Genomic DNA, 16,474 nt, shown 5'->3' with positions numbered 1-16,474 from the left:
AACACTTGAAGATGTGGTAGACAAAATACCTCCTGTAACATATTAATTTCAATGTTACAATCTACTGCCTGTTTATAGCCTATTTTTGTGCATGTCATTCTTGCATGTGAAGTTAGAAATCTGAAATGTGGATCTGTTTATAGTTCTAATTGTGCTAATGAAGGCCGTTACTGATGCTCCAGATCTTAAAGACTCAATACTCAATCAATGACCAGTGAATAGTCTTTTTTGTCCTCTATGCCCAAACTGTGGTTGGTCCTAGAAAAACATGAACATGCCACCTGATAGTGGAATCCATCTTGAACCTGGTATTTTCCTATGAGGTGAGGGGTACTGAACAAAGGATTCCCACTCTGGGGAAAGTCTATTTAAGCAATGAGACGCTGTCAGTCCATTGACTTCTGCTGACCTGTCAAACTGCCTGGCCCATTCTAAGAGGATACTATGAACTTTGAAGACGCTAAAGACCTGGGCCAGAGAAAAAATCAACTCTGACTCAAATCTTTTTACCTGAGATAAGAACTGTTTAGGGCAAGAATTTTCATGTAACAAGTTTCCTAGTGGATTAGAATTAGTTACTAAATTAAAATTAATAAAAAAACCAGTAATGTTGATCTGACTGTTTTCACTTGCAACCACTTAAATCCTACTTTTATACTTAATAAAACACTTTTGTTTATTATCAAGCCCAGTGTAAATAATTGTTACCTAGAAGAATTGTTACCTGTGCATATCTCTTTCATTGATAAAAGGGAGTGATCGTATGAGCTTTCACTGTGTAAAGCTTTTATACAGATTAAGATGGATTTGTTTAGGATTTTGGTTCCTTGAATTATTCCTCTGCCCCCTCTCTTCCCCAGCCAGGAGCGAGAGGTATGCACAGAATCCAAATACTTTCCCCTTGCTCCCTGATAGTCAGGGGAACAGGAAGAAAAGCAAGCAGTGTACCAGAACGCATGGCTGCTGTGCCCTTCCCTCCCTCCTCCCCCGCCACTCTCCCGAAATGGTGCCTTTGGGTGGGGAGCCCCAGAGGGCAGGAAAGCAAGCATCAGTGACATGATCAGCACATCAGAGGATAACTCCAAGAGGACTTCTGTGGTTCAACACATCGCAAGGTATAGGAGAAGAGGCCAAAGGGACAAGCAGCAATGCTATGCTAAGGTCAAGGAGCTGAGGCAGGTGTACCAAAAGGCAGGGGTAGGGACCTTCGTTCTGGTGCAGTGACAAAGACAAGAAGCTACATACCATCCTTGGCAGTGACCAAACCTCCCTTGCCAAGAACCCCAGGGATATTTTGGGGGGGACTGGAGGCAGCAGCCAGAGTAGTCAACCATGAGGACAAAAGGATATATGAGGAAGTGGCGTTGAAGGAGGATGTGGAACACACAATAGGCTTGTCCAATGGTGTGGTGAGCCAGTACCTCTTTTTGACTCTGTAGTGGTCTAGTCAGGCCCAGTGCTCTGACTTTGGCATGCCTGAAGCAGGGAACCTGAGCTCCGAGTAGCACACATATTGCTTAGATATTGCCCAGTGAAAGTAAAATTAAGCTCTCCTGTTCTCTATTATATACTAGGCAAGGGACAAAGGATAGAAATTAACAAGTGAATCTATGAAGCTACGCAATGGGGACCCAGAGGAAAGGTCTGTTAATGCATTCTGGGTTGTCCTAGAAATCCTCCATAGAAATGTCTAGGAAACTTTCCTGTAGTAGGTATTCTGAAATCCTCTACTGAAGGCTCCTTGGCAGAACTGCTTTGTTTCTCCCCTGACTGCAGGGAACTTTGCTGCTTCAACTGGCAGTTATTTCTGCAGGAACCAGAGCTGCGCATAGGTGAAGAGCATATGGACCCAGTCTGAAGTTGCACACTTGCAGGAGAGGAATTCTGGGTGACCCTCAGGAATGAGATATCAGGTTTGATTACCCCAGTCTGTGGAAAAGGGGGCCAATATTCTGAATACTCTAGGCATGTGTATGATCCAGACCTTTTCTTCCTTCTTACCCATTCCCATTTCCCAAAACACCTCCACTAAACTTAAATATTTTGTACTCTGGATGAGCTGTTTGCTTGTAAAAAGACTGGGAGAAAGAGGTGCATGTAACTTTTGTGATTCATGGCAGTGATCACACTCACAAAACTGTCTTCATTCATTGATTCCTTATGTTCTTTTGGAGTGCTGCACTCAACAGCTGCAGCATATAGTGAAACAAGAGCATGAAGAAAAAGTGGCAGAGGAGTAGTCATAATAGTCTGTAACATTAAAAACAAGTAATCTTTGGGCACTTTCGAGGCTAACAAAAATATATAGGATCACGAGCTTTCGTGGCCAAAACCTACTTCATCAGATGAGTTGGAGTGGAAGCGTGGAGATGAGCAGGGCCGGCCCACAACATTTTGGCACCTGAGGCGGGGAGCTCAAATGACGCCCCTATGCCCCCTCGCTTGGGCCAAAACTTCTTCACTCTGGGTCCTAGTGGCGTCCCCCCACGGTCTGGCACCTGAGGTGGCCGCCTCAGTTTGCCTTATGGTAAGGCCAGCCCTGGAGATGAGTGGAGCCGGGAGCATGGAGGGAGACAATTAATGTAAGTCTCAGGCTGGATACCTTAAAAAGGACACAGGGGCAAGAAGCAGATGATAAAGCTGCTGGATGGTCAGACAGAGATGCCCAAATCTTTCATTATGCATCAATCTGAGCAGATCTGTGAATGACTTCCCCTGCAGATAATACAGACCTCTGTTCTGGGCTGTCCCTCAACTCTACCGCCACATTTCTTGAGTGTTCCTGTTCCCTCACAGTAACCTTTACACTCTACCCCACAGATAGCTCTCATAATGAAAGTTGGGGTTACACTGAGCTGTGAGAGCTGTAACCAGGACTGCTGACAAGGAGGGAGGGGGCTAAAAGGGTAGCTTCCATTGGGCCTGGTGATTTAAAAAGGCCTGGGACTCTTCATGCTGGTTGCTACTACAACAGCAGCGACAAGTGACCAGCGCCCTAGGCTCTTCAAATCACTGGCACGGCCTCTGATGGTGCATGCCCTGTGGCCCCAGCAGCACTGAAAGGCTGGCTGGGGGAGGTTAGTCCCTTGTCCCATGCCTTCTGCTCGAGGCCCCTTCCCTTCTGGGGGCCTGGAGCCAGCTCCCCCAAGGCGCAGCAAAGATTCTCACCAGCTCTGGCTATAACCAAGACCCAGTTCTTTATTACTACGTCACATTTGAGAAAAAAAATTATTTTGTCCTGTTACTAAACTTGAGGCTTTGAAATGAAATGAGTGTTTATTTGTGTCATACACATGTTATTAGTTGGCACTGATGTGCAAACATGGTAGTTATAGGCAGGAATATTTGCTCAGTACAATTAACGCTCAAGAAACAAGCACTACAGGGGTCATTCAAGGTGACAAGTAAATGTTGCCTGGCCAAATGCATCACATAAAGAAACCTTACTGAGAGTTATTGGCAAATTGCTCCTTCCGAGACCCCAACATTCAAATAGCCACCCACTGTGACCCTCTAATTACTCAGATATCTGGCTGCTCAAACTCAGCAGCCAACCAATCTACTTCAGCATCTACCTCTGCAGAAACTTTTACTCCTTTCCTTCACAAATATTATGCAGAGTACAGCAGGCCACAAAAGCCATCAGAATATTTTCCTAAGTGAGGTCTAACCTGCAAAAAAGGCGGTGCCTTTGAATCACTCAAATGTGCACCTGCTGAGCCTGTTGTTGAAGTGCTCCTTACTACAGTCTTGGTTCTCCGGAAAAGGCTTCATGAGCCATAGGAACAAGGGGTAGGATCACTATGGATCTTTCCACCTCCCTTATTGGCATCTTCCAGTCTAGAAAGAAAGCCCCAATATGCAGCTTTCTATGCAGTCCAGTGTTCTGCAAGATGCAAACATCATGCACCTTCCCTGACCACCTTGCGATGATGTCAGTGGAATGTCCCCAGTGATCCACCTGCAAGACTGTGTTGAAGTAGCCCTTTCAGTTCATGTACTTCGTCAAAAGATGGTATGAGGCTAAAACTGGGATGTGAGTTCTGTCTATTGCCCCACTGCAGCTGGGAATCCCATTGCCTCAAAGTCACCAATTATTTCCTGCACACGATCAAGAGTCACAGACTTTTGCCACAGGAGGTGATTAATGGCCCTGCATGCCTGCATCACTTCAGCCCTTGTGGTGCACTTCCCAACTCCAAACTGATTCATGACTGACTAGTAGCAGTCTGGAGTTGCCAGCTTTCACAGAGCAACCCTCATCCACTTTTCTGGCATCTCAGATAGCGCTCATTCCTCTGACCTCATTCTGCTGCTTCCAGGAAGGTGGAGTTGCACATCCAAAATTCTATGGCCACTGCTCCTTATCTCATACATGCATCACAGTGTGATCCCACCACTCAGTGCTTTTTTCCCAGAGTCCAGTATTGACAGTCTGCTGTGTGCTGCTGTTCTGTGATTGTCAGCAGCAAGCTTGAATTATTTATTTCCAGGGCACAGAGCAGGATAGGCACTGCTGGTTCACTTTTTGATTCGCAGGACCGGCTGTGCTAGTTCATAACTCTCATCACCAGACTGGTCAGCAGTTCAGGACCCATACTGTCAGGCAGAGATGGCAGGTGGACAGATAACAAGGACTGTTGAAAAATAGCACAAAATGATGTTGGAAGTCCATGGTACGATGGGTTGGCAAGAACTGCATCATGGGACGGGTGAGCACGTTCTGGTGATGCACCACAATCTGTTCCCAGAGTGTCCAGTGGCAGAGGGTGGGGAGTTTCCCAGTAGGCTAGCTACCCATGATGCAGTACTCTCTCCGTTGATGCAAGAGCACTGACTGTTGGAGCACTCAGTCAACACATTTTCCAAAACATTTCACTTTTGATGAAAATGGCATTTTTCCAATCTGCTATCCATCCAGTCATTTATAATGCTCCATTTTGGGATTGCTTTAGCACATTGAGGCTTGTCTACATGGGAAGATTAATCCAAATTAAGTAAAGGTGTGAATTGGAAATGGCTTAGTTAAAATGTAATAATATCTTGAACCCCCTCATTCGGGATTAAAGTGGCTTGCACCTGCTGCTCGTGGGCTGCCTGCTGCCCATTGGGCTTCTATAGGTGTCTCACAAGACATTTTATTTACCGTTGCCCACGTACACGGTTGCCAGATTCTGCTGGTTTCCATCTGCGTAGTTTTTTTTCCTACCAGCATTACTGAAGAGACGTGTATGTAAAGCAAGGGCATGTGAAGTGAAGTGCCTGCTCATTACACACAATATCGACCAGGAGAGCTACACGCTCCCTCTGCGTCCAATCAAAGCACTGTATGCAAGTGCAGTTAGCAAAACTACCCTATCCCAGGAGACTATCTTGTGACAATCTTGTGGCCCATTGAGATGAAGGAGGGCCAGCCGTGCAGCCCACTCACTAGCTGAGGTTGCCCATTGCTGTCTTAATTTAATTTAGCTTAATTTCACTTCCAAAGTGACACCTGTGCAAACTGAGTATAAAACGCTAATTACCTGATATGAACTCCTTTGCTCAAATGACAATGACTGACTGTAGAAAGATGCAAGGCACTGAAGAGTCAGGCCCCACTTACTTTAAAGGAAAATCAAATTTTCTTGCTGAGGCCTTGATTCAAGCATACTTATTCAGGGTTCAAGTCTATGGGTATGTCTAGACTGCATCCCTCTGTCGGCAAGGAGGTTTACAGGATCTGTCGAAAAGGACTTTCTTTCTCGACAGATCCCCCCTCTAGAGGGTCGCTTTTTGCCGACAAAGTGCTGAGTCGGCAAAACGCGGTGGCCAGCTTTATGAAAATTAGGTGTGGGATATTTAAATCCCTGCCTCATTTGCAATGTCGACCTGCCTGATCTGCATCCCTCTGTTGACAGAGAGATGCAGTCTAGACATGCCCTCTGAGATGTGAACATGCTTACAATTAAACATATGCTTATGTACTTTGAATTGGGACTATATGTTGTCAACTTCTCTTTTAGTCTTGATGTATTGGCACAAGGCCACATATAGTGGGGGAATATGTATTTGTTAATTTTAAACAAATATTATTTTGACTGGATATTTTAAAAAGCAAAACACTTTTAATGGAGAAATTTCTTGTTGTTTTAGATGCTGTAAAATCTTATTTTACACAAACTGACTGAATGTGGCAATAAAATAGACAATTAGGAGAAGTTACCTATCAAAAGTGGTGGAAGAGAGTTGTATGCAGAGTGGCCATCGTAAAGCTACTATATCTCCTTCTCCCCACCCTCCCTGAGGGGAATGAGTGCAGCATTTCCTCTGCTTCTTTTAAACATCACTCTCCAAAAAGGAAGCAATGAGAAGATGTGTGGTTGGGGGAGAGGGATGGGCAAGCTGTCAATGGAGAGTGCATGCATTTTGGATAGCATGTAAGTCAGGATGCGAACACTTGCCAATAAAACATTTCTCTTCCAGTTTGCTTCCCTGGAGCAAGGAGAGCTACCAGTTTCTTTGCCTGCCAACCAAAGAGTGGGAAAGACCATCTCTCTTCTCACTGCTTTCCCCTGAAGGAGGAATTTCCAACAGCTGCCTCACCTGCAAGGAGAGGACAAATGAAACTCCACCCTATCCCCCCACCATTTTGTGGAAGCCAGTATCTCCTGCACTGCCAGGGGCCTTTTTTCAGCATTCTGTGCTCCCCTTCAGAAAGGAGAGAAAAGTGCAGCTGTGCTCGGGGCTGTGCAGAGCAGCACGGGGAGAGCAGTGCAGTACAGTACAGATTTGACACTTTTAGGGTTGCTGATTTCCATGGGTGTTTGGGCAACAAAAAATGGAATGTTTGTGGGGAGCCATCCGGAGCCACACGCAAAAGGCCCAAATGTAGCGTGTGTATGGCAAGCTTATGTGCACTTGGGTCTACTACCATTGTTCCCTGTATGCTGGACACTTGGGCAGCCACCCTGGAGAGATTCAAACACCGCCCAGCTGATTAGCAGAGCACCCGCACCACCCACAGCCTGCAGCATGTGTTTCTGTTGGTGGTGCCCGTCTACACATGCCTCAGTGCACATAACAAAATGTATTCTGCATATGGATGGAAAAAATTAGAGGGAACAATGGAGCCATCAATAAGCTACTGATTTCTCGCCAGTAATCAGGAAATGTCACTCGCTGTGCTGAAGGGAGGGAAAATGCCTTCTCTGTAGTCAGGAACTCAACCATTTCAGGCAGTGTGAATTGAATAACCTGCACTGGCAGGCAGAGGGGCGGCCTGACCAAATGGTTCATTTCCATCTCTTCTCTGATTCAATGATATTGAGCATCCTTAGGTGGTGTCAGCTTAATTCACCCCTTCAAGCAGTGCAATTATTAATTTATATAGGAAACCAGACATATCACGCTGCTGTGTGCAGGCTCCCCCTCTCCTGATCAGTCTCTGCCTGAACGCTGTGTTTCTTCTTCTCTTTTTTTCAAGGAGCCTAAATTGTTGTGCATCTGGCGTTTTAGTAAAGTCCTCAGGGAGGGGACTTGCTCTGTGTTCTATATGGCACCAAGCACAGGAGCTATGCTTATAAATCATCATCCTAATTACTAGCAATTAATGATTTAATAGAGAGTCTCGGGGGACTACGCCACCAAGGAAACTCCAATGGCACCCCTGATCTGTTGTTCCTGAACTCTTGTCACGTGTCTCTTGTTTGTATTCACCTCCCTTGCCCCTCACCACTGACATTAGAATGCCACTACACCCGGAAGAGCTGAGAGAGGAGTGACTTCCCCCAGAGGTTGTGGCTATACTGCCACTCAAGGTGACATCCGCTGTGTTGCTGAGCGGTATGAATTAGCCACCCTCTTGAGCGACATTGCTTATTCTGATGTAAGCACAGGTGTGGATAGCACTATGTCTGCAGGAGAGCTCTTCCGACATAGTTACTGCTTCTCTCTGGGGCTGGAGTAGTTAAGCTGATGAGAGAGTGCTCTCCTGTCAGTTTAGACTGGCTCCACTACAGAGTTTCCATCCACTCCTGTAAGCTCTCTAGTGGAGCTAGAGCCTGAGTCACAACCTCCCTCCTCCCTTCCCTCCCCCCCCCCCCCCCCGATCCCTTTTGGGAAGAGGGTGGTGGGAGAAAAAGTGTGATTTTGCTCTGATGTCATAATTCCACTATTCAGTAGGTAGAGAACAAAGAAAGGGAGAGAAACCAGTGAAGAAGTAAAGGGATGGAAGGAGAAGATTTGAAGAGGGGAATTTGGCAGAGGAGAGCCATATGGGGGATGACCGTACATTTGGCAACAGCTGAAACAGAGCTCCTTCATGCCATCCCTATAGCCACTACTTCAGCCTGTGGACTTATGAGCTGCTCCTGCACGATGTGGGGACAGAGCGCATAAGCACAAGGCAAAAAGTAATGAGCAGGACAAGGAGCACCAGAAACCAACTGTGTCACTGAGCACTCTTATGTAGCCACCTGCTTACATCTGCTTTGAAGACGGAGGAATGTCTAAGAAGGGAATATGTAGCTACATGCCGTGTTTACATGCTGAGGAGCTCCTCAAGCGTGCCCATTCTCCAACTATGTAAAGTTAAAAATAAAGCATGTGCTAAAGTGCTTTGCTGGGTCAGGGCAATTGTACTTAAGTGAGCAGCCTTTGCTTCTACTTACATGAGAACGCCATCCTTGCTCTTCTGTGCACTGCATGAGCATTTGAAAGATCAAAGCTTGAAGAGGTGCAGACCTCTTCCAAAGGAGTCTTTTATTTAGCCTTTCATCCTGGAGGCCAGAAATAGTTTGTAGAGAGAACAGTGACTCTTTGTGGATGCCACAGTGGGACAACACCGTATGAAATATTTTTGCAAGTTTGTTAAGCACAGATCCATAAAGGGACATAGGCACCTTGAAAATTACTGGAATCCACAAAGTCTGGAGTAGGTGCCTAAGCTCTCTCTACAAAGCATGGTGGGGAGAAGAAAAAGATGCACCAAAGAACGGGGTCCACAAAAAGTTGATGAGCTGCCTAAGCCAGTCAGTGGGAGATACTGAAGCTATGTCTAGACTGTCACTTTTTTTCGACAAAAGGTACACAAATTGCACTCCACAATTTGCATACATTTTCCGATAGTTTTGTTGGAAGAGGCTTTTCCGATATATGGCCTGTCTACGCTGGGCCAAATTTTGGAAAAACCTCCTCTTTTGGAAGAGCCCTTCTTGCTCTTCCGCAAAAAAATGTCAAAGAACAGACGTGTTCCCTGGATTTGGCGGAGTTTTTCCAGGAAAAACTCTGTAGTCTAGACATAGCCTCAGAATAGGGGTTTGTGCCCTGGGCTGCCTCCTCATATGGGCTTAGGCATATATTTCTACTAGCTATCCACAGGTAGGGACACTTTCTTGGAAGCAGGTGGTTTTGGGGCCTATTCATGCAAGAAACACCAAAGGAAAAGGTGGTGGGAGGCATTGTTCCAGAATGGATCAGTAAAGATTATTTTTACACTGTGAGTTCAGGCTGTGATTTCCCCCTGCCTGCACTACCTGTCATTGAGCTAGAGTGAGCTTAAATAGCAGAATAGTTGTAGCAGCATGGGTAGCAGAGCTTAACTATGCCAAGCGCTGATTTGCCTGAACTCAGAGGGTACCATTGCCGTAACAAGCTGACTCATAACATGTTAGCTGAAAGTTAAAATCCACAAATTGACCAAAGCACCCTGGAGATTGATTACTGAGAGAATAAAGAGCTCTTTCTCTTTCCTTGTATTTATAATGACCTGTCCATAGTCCACATGGCTGTATGATGGGGATATCTTGCATCAGGGCAGCTAGAAAGTGTAACCTGCCTTTGCGAATTAGAATAATCATATCCTCTCATTCTTGTAAATCAGACAGGAATATAATCAAAATCTCTTAAGACCCAGGCCTGTGCTCTGTCCACTAGGCCACACTAAGAAGTGGGTTTTGCCCATGCTCATGGGTTACCTCTCTCCTGAGCAGCCTAAGTGGTTAGTTTCCTATGTCTGACAACCTATTTTACCTTTTCTGGACCAGCTTCTGTTGAGTGGGAGAGAGAAGCTTCCCAGCATTTATGAAATGTATGTAATTCTAGAGCCTGAAGTAGATAATATTCTGACCAATGAAGGAGAGACGTGAGGAGCCATGGCTAATACCTGCATCTTTTGACCCCCTCTGTGTTTGTCTGCATAGTACATATTTTGCATATAGAATACAAGGAAGAGAGACGTCATCAAGCTGCATTGACTTGATATATTTGTTTTTGCAATATCGTTATGCTTCCAGTGATGTAGCTGTTTGGGAATCAAAATGTTATCGCTGCTTTATAAACAGGATCTTTGATTCTCCCCCCTTCCCCCTTCAATTATTTAAGATACAGAAATTGGAACAATATTGTTAATGTTGGGAAGGGGGATGAGGTGTACTATGTAAACTAGGCTGCTGAACTTTGGTAACTTAATACCCATTGCTACATAGAAAATTTAAGGATTTTAGTCCTCATTTTGTGTGTGACTTAGCACTGTACCATGTGTTGGAACATTATATAACATCTCTCAGGGAGCTACAGAGGCAAATAACTTGCAATACGAATAAGTATGTTACAAAGGCAAGAGATGAGTGAGCAATTCAGTGTTACTAGATAGTATTGTAAACACTATCAGTGAAAACTTCTTTCTGCTTGTTATCTTTTGGCACATAGACTTTACCATTCCAGATAAGACAGCTGGTTCATTCATTCCGATGTCCCTACCTGGCACTGGATAGTACATGATATTTCAGAAGAAGGCAATGCCTTAGTTCATCAGTGTTACCTATAATAGATTATGGAATTTTGTACACATGGGTGGGGATGAGACCAGATGAAGGCAATCCAAGGTCTTAGGCACATCCTGTAATGGAGGCTTTCATGGCTCTGCCACCATGTTGTGACCCCACTTCCCGCTTGCAGTGGCAGTGGTAGGGGAGTCCCTTTTCCCCTCTCGGAAGATGGGGCAGTGGGATGGGGCATACTTCTTCAAAAGAACAATAGCTGCACTCCTCCCCTAGAGTCTACCCTACCTGCTGGGGTGTATTTGATTGAATGACTTTGCTGGACTCAATTTCACTCTTCTCTATCTGCCACTGCCCTTTGATGTGGTGGCATTGGTGAGGGTTCTCCAGAACAATGGATCTATGAGTGAGCTTCCCAAATGACTTGATCTAAAATGCAATAAGCCTGATTTAAACCAAAGTAAGTGTCCATGTGGCCTTTGGCATCAGTTTAACTTAGGTTAAACTGAAACAAAAGTGATAGAGATGTAACCGTGTTAGCCTGGCATAGCTGAAACAAAAGACAGGATTATGTAGCACTTTAAAGACTAACAAGATGGTTTATTAGGTGATGGTGCAACTTTGCATGTAGAGAAGCCCTAAGGCAGATATCGCTGTGTCTTTGGACATGTTTTCATACAATCATAGAAAGATAGGGTCGGGAGTGACCTCGGGAGGTTATTGAGTCCCAACTTCCTGCTTAAAGCAGGACCAATCCCATCTAAATCATGCCAGCCAGGGCTTTGCTAAGCCAGGACTTAAAAATCTCTGGGGATGGAGATTCCACCACCTCCCTAAGTAACCAGTTACAGTACTTCACCACCCTCCTTTTTTTAAGCCCTTTTTGGCTGGCTTTCAGAGCAATATGTGAGAATCCACTCCTGTCATGTATAAAGCTGTGCCGGCAGTACGGGTTCATCTACATTGAATGGCTATTTCGGGATACCAAAGGTATCTCACTCATACCAAAGGTATCTTACTCATACCAAAGGTATCTCACTCATTCGGGAAGCTCACTCATAGATCCATTGTTCTGGAGAACCCTCACCAATGCCACCACATCAAAGGGCAGTGGCAGATAGAGAAGAGTGAAATTGAGTCCAGCAAAGTCATTCAATCAAAGGTATCCCGAAATAGCTACCCTGCATCTACACAAGCCACATGTTATTTCAAAATATTTTTTGAAATAATGGGCACGCTATTTCGCCATCCTGGTAAACCTCATTGCACGAGTAATAAAGGATGGCTCAAAATAGCCTGTTATTTTGAAATTTGGCACTGTGTAGATGCACCAAATTTCAAAATAAGCTATTTTGAAGTAGTTGCACAGTGCAAATTGCGTATCTTATTTCGCGTTTAGGGTGCTGTGTAGATGAACCCTAGATGCCAGTGATGGACACTAGTACACTGGTAATTGCATTCAGAAAGTACACGTGCACGCATGCATAAACAGGAAACAGCATTTGCAAAAATGTCTTTGCATGCCCAAGAAATTAGTTGTGTGCGCCAATGGGTATTTGTATGTGCAGACAGATGATTGCATGAATAAGCAGGTGATTCCATGCTTTGCAAAGTCATTACAGACACTAACAGGTGTTTGCTGTAAATCTATACAGTTCTCTGTATGGTTTGAATGAATAGCAACGAGGGGCATGACCCTCAAAAAGAGCTGATGTCACAGGATCGTTGAATCATCGAATCGCAGGACGGGAAGGGACATTCAGAGTTCATCTAGTTCCATTCCTGGCATTCCAGGCAGGACTATGTAATAAACAGGCCATCCCCAACTGTTTGTCTAACCTGTTCTTATCAACCTACAGTAATGGAGATTCCACAGCTTCCCTAGGCAATTTATTCCAGTGCTTAACTACTAAGACCTGAAAAGAAATCTCATAGATTTGGGGATTTTCTGTGAAAGACTCTCCCAGGCTACATGCTGCTCTTTCTGGAGTTATGCTGTCATCGCCTTCTTGACTCCCACCATCTAGATCTAGAGTTGGTCAGAAGTTTTGGGACAGAATCTCTTTCACTGGAAAAGGCTGATTCATTAAAATCAGGACTTTACCAGGATTCAAAAACCAGCTAAATAAATCCATGGAGGATAGGACCAATAATGGCTATTAGCCAGGATGGGCAGAGATGGTGTCCCTAGCCTCTGTTTGTCAAAAGCTGGGAATGGGCAACAGGGAGTGGATCACTTCATGATTACTGTTCTGTTCATTCCCTCTGGGGTACCTGGCATTGGCCACTGTCAGCAGACAGGATACTGGACAAGAGGAACCCTTGATCTGACCCAGTATGGCCATTCTTATGTTCTTAAAAAGGAAAACTTCCATGAGAACATGATGATTACTGACAAAATTCCAATGGAACTGTGGCAGATTTCCAACAGGGCTGTGCCTGCTGCTGGAACCTTGCTTTGTTTCCTGACAGCTCCCTAGTCCGGCTCCTTCTCAGCAGTCTAGCCTGCCAACCTCACAATTCTGGGCCAGCCTGACTGGCAGGCTGCTTCACAGCTAAGGTTCCTCCACACTGCCCTGCTCCAGGCATGGTGAGCTGCCAGACTTCCCAAGCAGCTCACGGTACCTCACCAATCTTTCTAAAAGGTCAAACATCAAATGTTGGCATTTCTGTTCCTTGGGTCATTTCAAAATTCCTTTCTTTGCTTTGATCTGGAATGCACTTTAAAAACAAATATTTTTTTGCAGTATTCTGCAGAACAATCATTCCATTTCCCAGCTAGCTCTATCCAAATCCTCCCCTCCCCCACAGTGGAATTTGATGGCAACTTTGCAGATGTATTCAGGTGACAGTGGGAAATGACTGCATAGGGATATCAGACAGGAAAGGGGCATGGGTAGGTAGCAAGGACCCATACTTAGGCCAAGAGAAACTTTAAAAAAAGGCCACAGTATCAGCCATGGTGCTAAATATAATCCCCTATTTGGTTCCGGAGCTTTTTTAAAAAGAGGTTTGCGACACTCGCCAAAGTGAGGAGCAATGATGAGAATCATAGTGGTTCTCAAACTATGGTCACAATCCCAGAGTGGGTCACAGCTCCCTTCGGATGGGGCCACCAGGGGAGAGAGCTGCAGGCAGGAGCTTGGCAGGGGGCTGGCTGAGCCAGAGCTGGGAGCCCCAGGGATAACAGGGGCTGAAACTTGAAGCTCAGACCCTCAAGCCCAAAGTGGGCTAGAGCCCAGCATCCAGCGGAGCTGAAGAAAAGGATTAGTGATTTTTTTTCGGAGGGTGAGGGGGGTCATGAATTGTTTAAAATCCCAATGGAATTGTCACCACAAAGAGTTTGAGAAATACTGAAAGAGAGAATAAGTTACAACTAGGCCAGAAGGGTGAGCCCTCAGTCACTTCATGGATAATAAACCACTGACTGATTTAGTCCTGAAGTACAATGGGCTTTCTTTTGTCTCCCTCCTTGTGACATAATACACTTGTTACAATCTCCTCTCTACAAAAGCCACCTTTAAAGTAATAGTGATTTACATCATCTGAATAGGGTTGCCAGATGTTTAACAAAAAATACCGAACCTCCCCCTCCTCAAAAAAAAAAACACCGGGAAAAAATTCTGTTGAGAAAAAAAAAAGGGGGCGGGAGACCGAAGTTGTTAAGCAAAAAAAAAAAAGGCGCTGCGTCTTTAAATGGCCCCATGCTTCTCACTCCCCCGCCCCTGCCAGATGCGGCAGGAGAAATTGTCCCTGCTGGGCTTCTGTCTGAGGGAAACAAGAAATACCGGACATTGCACATGTCCGGTATTCCTGGGTTTTTTTACCGGACGAGGGACCGGAATAACAGATAGTCCAGGTGAAAACCGGACACCTGGCAACCCTACATCTGAAGGAGAGACAGACACTGTGCTATGGATGTTGCATGGAAGATATTTTGGTCCTCATAGGGTTAAGGCCACCATCTGGCTGTATCAGCAGCATCAGTCACTAATAGTAACCCTGTGTCGCAGCAGGTGTTAAGGTGGTATTGGATGATAAGGCTGGAGAGCAAAGCAATCTATTACTCCGGCTGCAGCAGAAAATAGTGTCGGTGCTACACAGGGTAAACTTCATTCCCTTTCTGGCTCTTTCTTTGAAAATGAAAATGGGGGGAAGGGAAGGAAATCTGATTTCCTGCTGCTGGGTGAATGGATGCCACTTGTAATGGGGAGGAGGATTTCAAGGTCATAAGAGTGATGGTGTTGGCGGTGATGGGAAAGATGAATAGACAGCAGGTGAAGGCATTATTTAGTTAGCTAGAGATTGTGGAGCAAGAGATTGTTCTCCTATCTGGCAGGCTGCCTCCTAGGAGGACACCCCCAGTTCTTGTTTCCCACAAGTGTACACAGAAACCTGGTTGTCTAGGTGACAGCTGGGAAGAGCCCGCAGGCTAAGGAATGGAAAAGCCTTGGCTAATAAGCTATTACGTAACTAGAGGGTTCACACTTATATTACTCTTAAGGACACAGCCATTCAATTTTTAAGTCCTTCCCCCTTTGTTCCGGAGTGCATGTGATATTTAAGATACAATATCATTTTAGAAAATATTTTGAATTATTTTCTTTAATTGCCCAGCAATACATGTTACATTCAAGAGAACAGAAAACTGTGACTTTGGCAGCCTTGATAAAACTCTTATGTAAGTAGGTAAGAAGGCAAGGCCATCTTATGGCTAGATTTCTCTCAGTCAAAACCCTGGATCAGAAGTCCATGCTTTGTGTGGTATGTCCACTTTCACAGTGACTCACAGTAAAACTTTGGGCAAGCCACTGAACTCCTGTGTGCCTCAGTACACACCTCTGTGAAATGGACATAATACTGCCCATCTCCACTTCAGAGAAGTGTTTAAAACTGTTAATCAGTATTTGTAGAAGTCTTTAAGCTTCTTAGGTGGAAGGAGCTACAAAAAGGATGTTATTACTAAGGAGCAAAGATACATGGTGTTAATTCAGGGATAGCAGTAACTGCTTGTGTATAGGGATTGCTAGTGTGTGTGAGTGGGTGCTCACTGAGGGGAGTAAGGATTGCACAAACTAGCCTGTAATAAATACTTATGTGTTTACTCAGTCCTTAGGTTGGTGAAACTATTCCCTTCTGCGGCTAGCAGCACCGCAGCTACACTTCCATTTTGAGATAATTAAGTGTAGACGTACCCTGTGAGATAATCACAGGCTGAAGTTTTACCTTTCCAGGACTTTTTAGATAGCATTTTACAGAGTTTAACCCACACTATCACACTCAGACCCTACAATTTGGTTTTAATAGCGACCAGATTCAGCCGCAGAGAAAAATTCCACACAATTACTTTCTGTGCAATTAAGTACATCTTGAAATACGTTCTAAAATAACTTTTTAATGAAAGATCAGCTGGATCTCTTCCTGGGCAGCCTCTTTCTGCTCAGTGAAAAGTAACAGAGAAATAGCTGTCTTAGTCTGATCTAGGTAAAACAAACAAAAAAGTCATGTAGCACTTGAAAGACAAACAAGATGGTTTATTAGATGATGAGCTTTCTTGGGGCAGACCCACTTCTTCAGATCATATTTCAGATCTGAGGAAGTGGGTCTGCCCCGTGAAAGCTCATCACCTAATAAACCATCTTGTTCGTCTTTCAAGTGCTACATGACTTTTTTTTTTCTTTCTGCTCAGTAACTGCTAACACTTCCTTGTCGAA

The sequence above is a fragment of the Pelodiscus sinensis genome, chromosome 1, assembly GCF_052426305.1.
Source record: "Pelodiscus sinensis isolate ZL-2025 chromosome 1, ASM5242630v1, whole genome shotgun sequence".
Classification (NCBI taxonomy): Eukaryota; Metazoa; Chordata; order Testudines; family Trionychidae; genus Pelodiscus; species Pelodiscus sinensis.
This window is presented reverse-complemented; position numbering follows the sequence as displayed.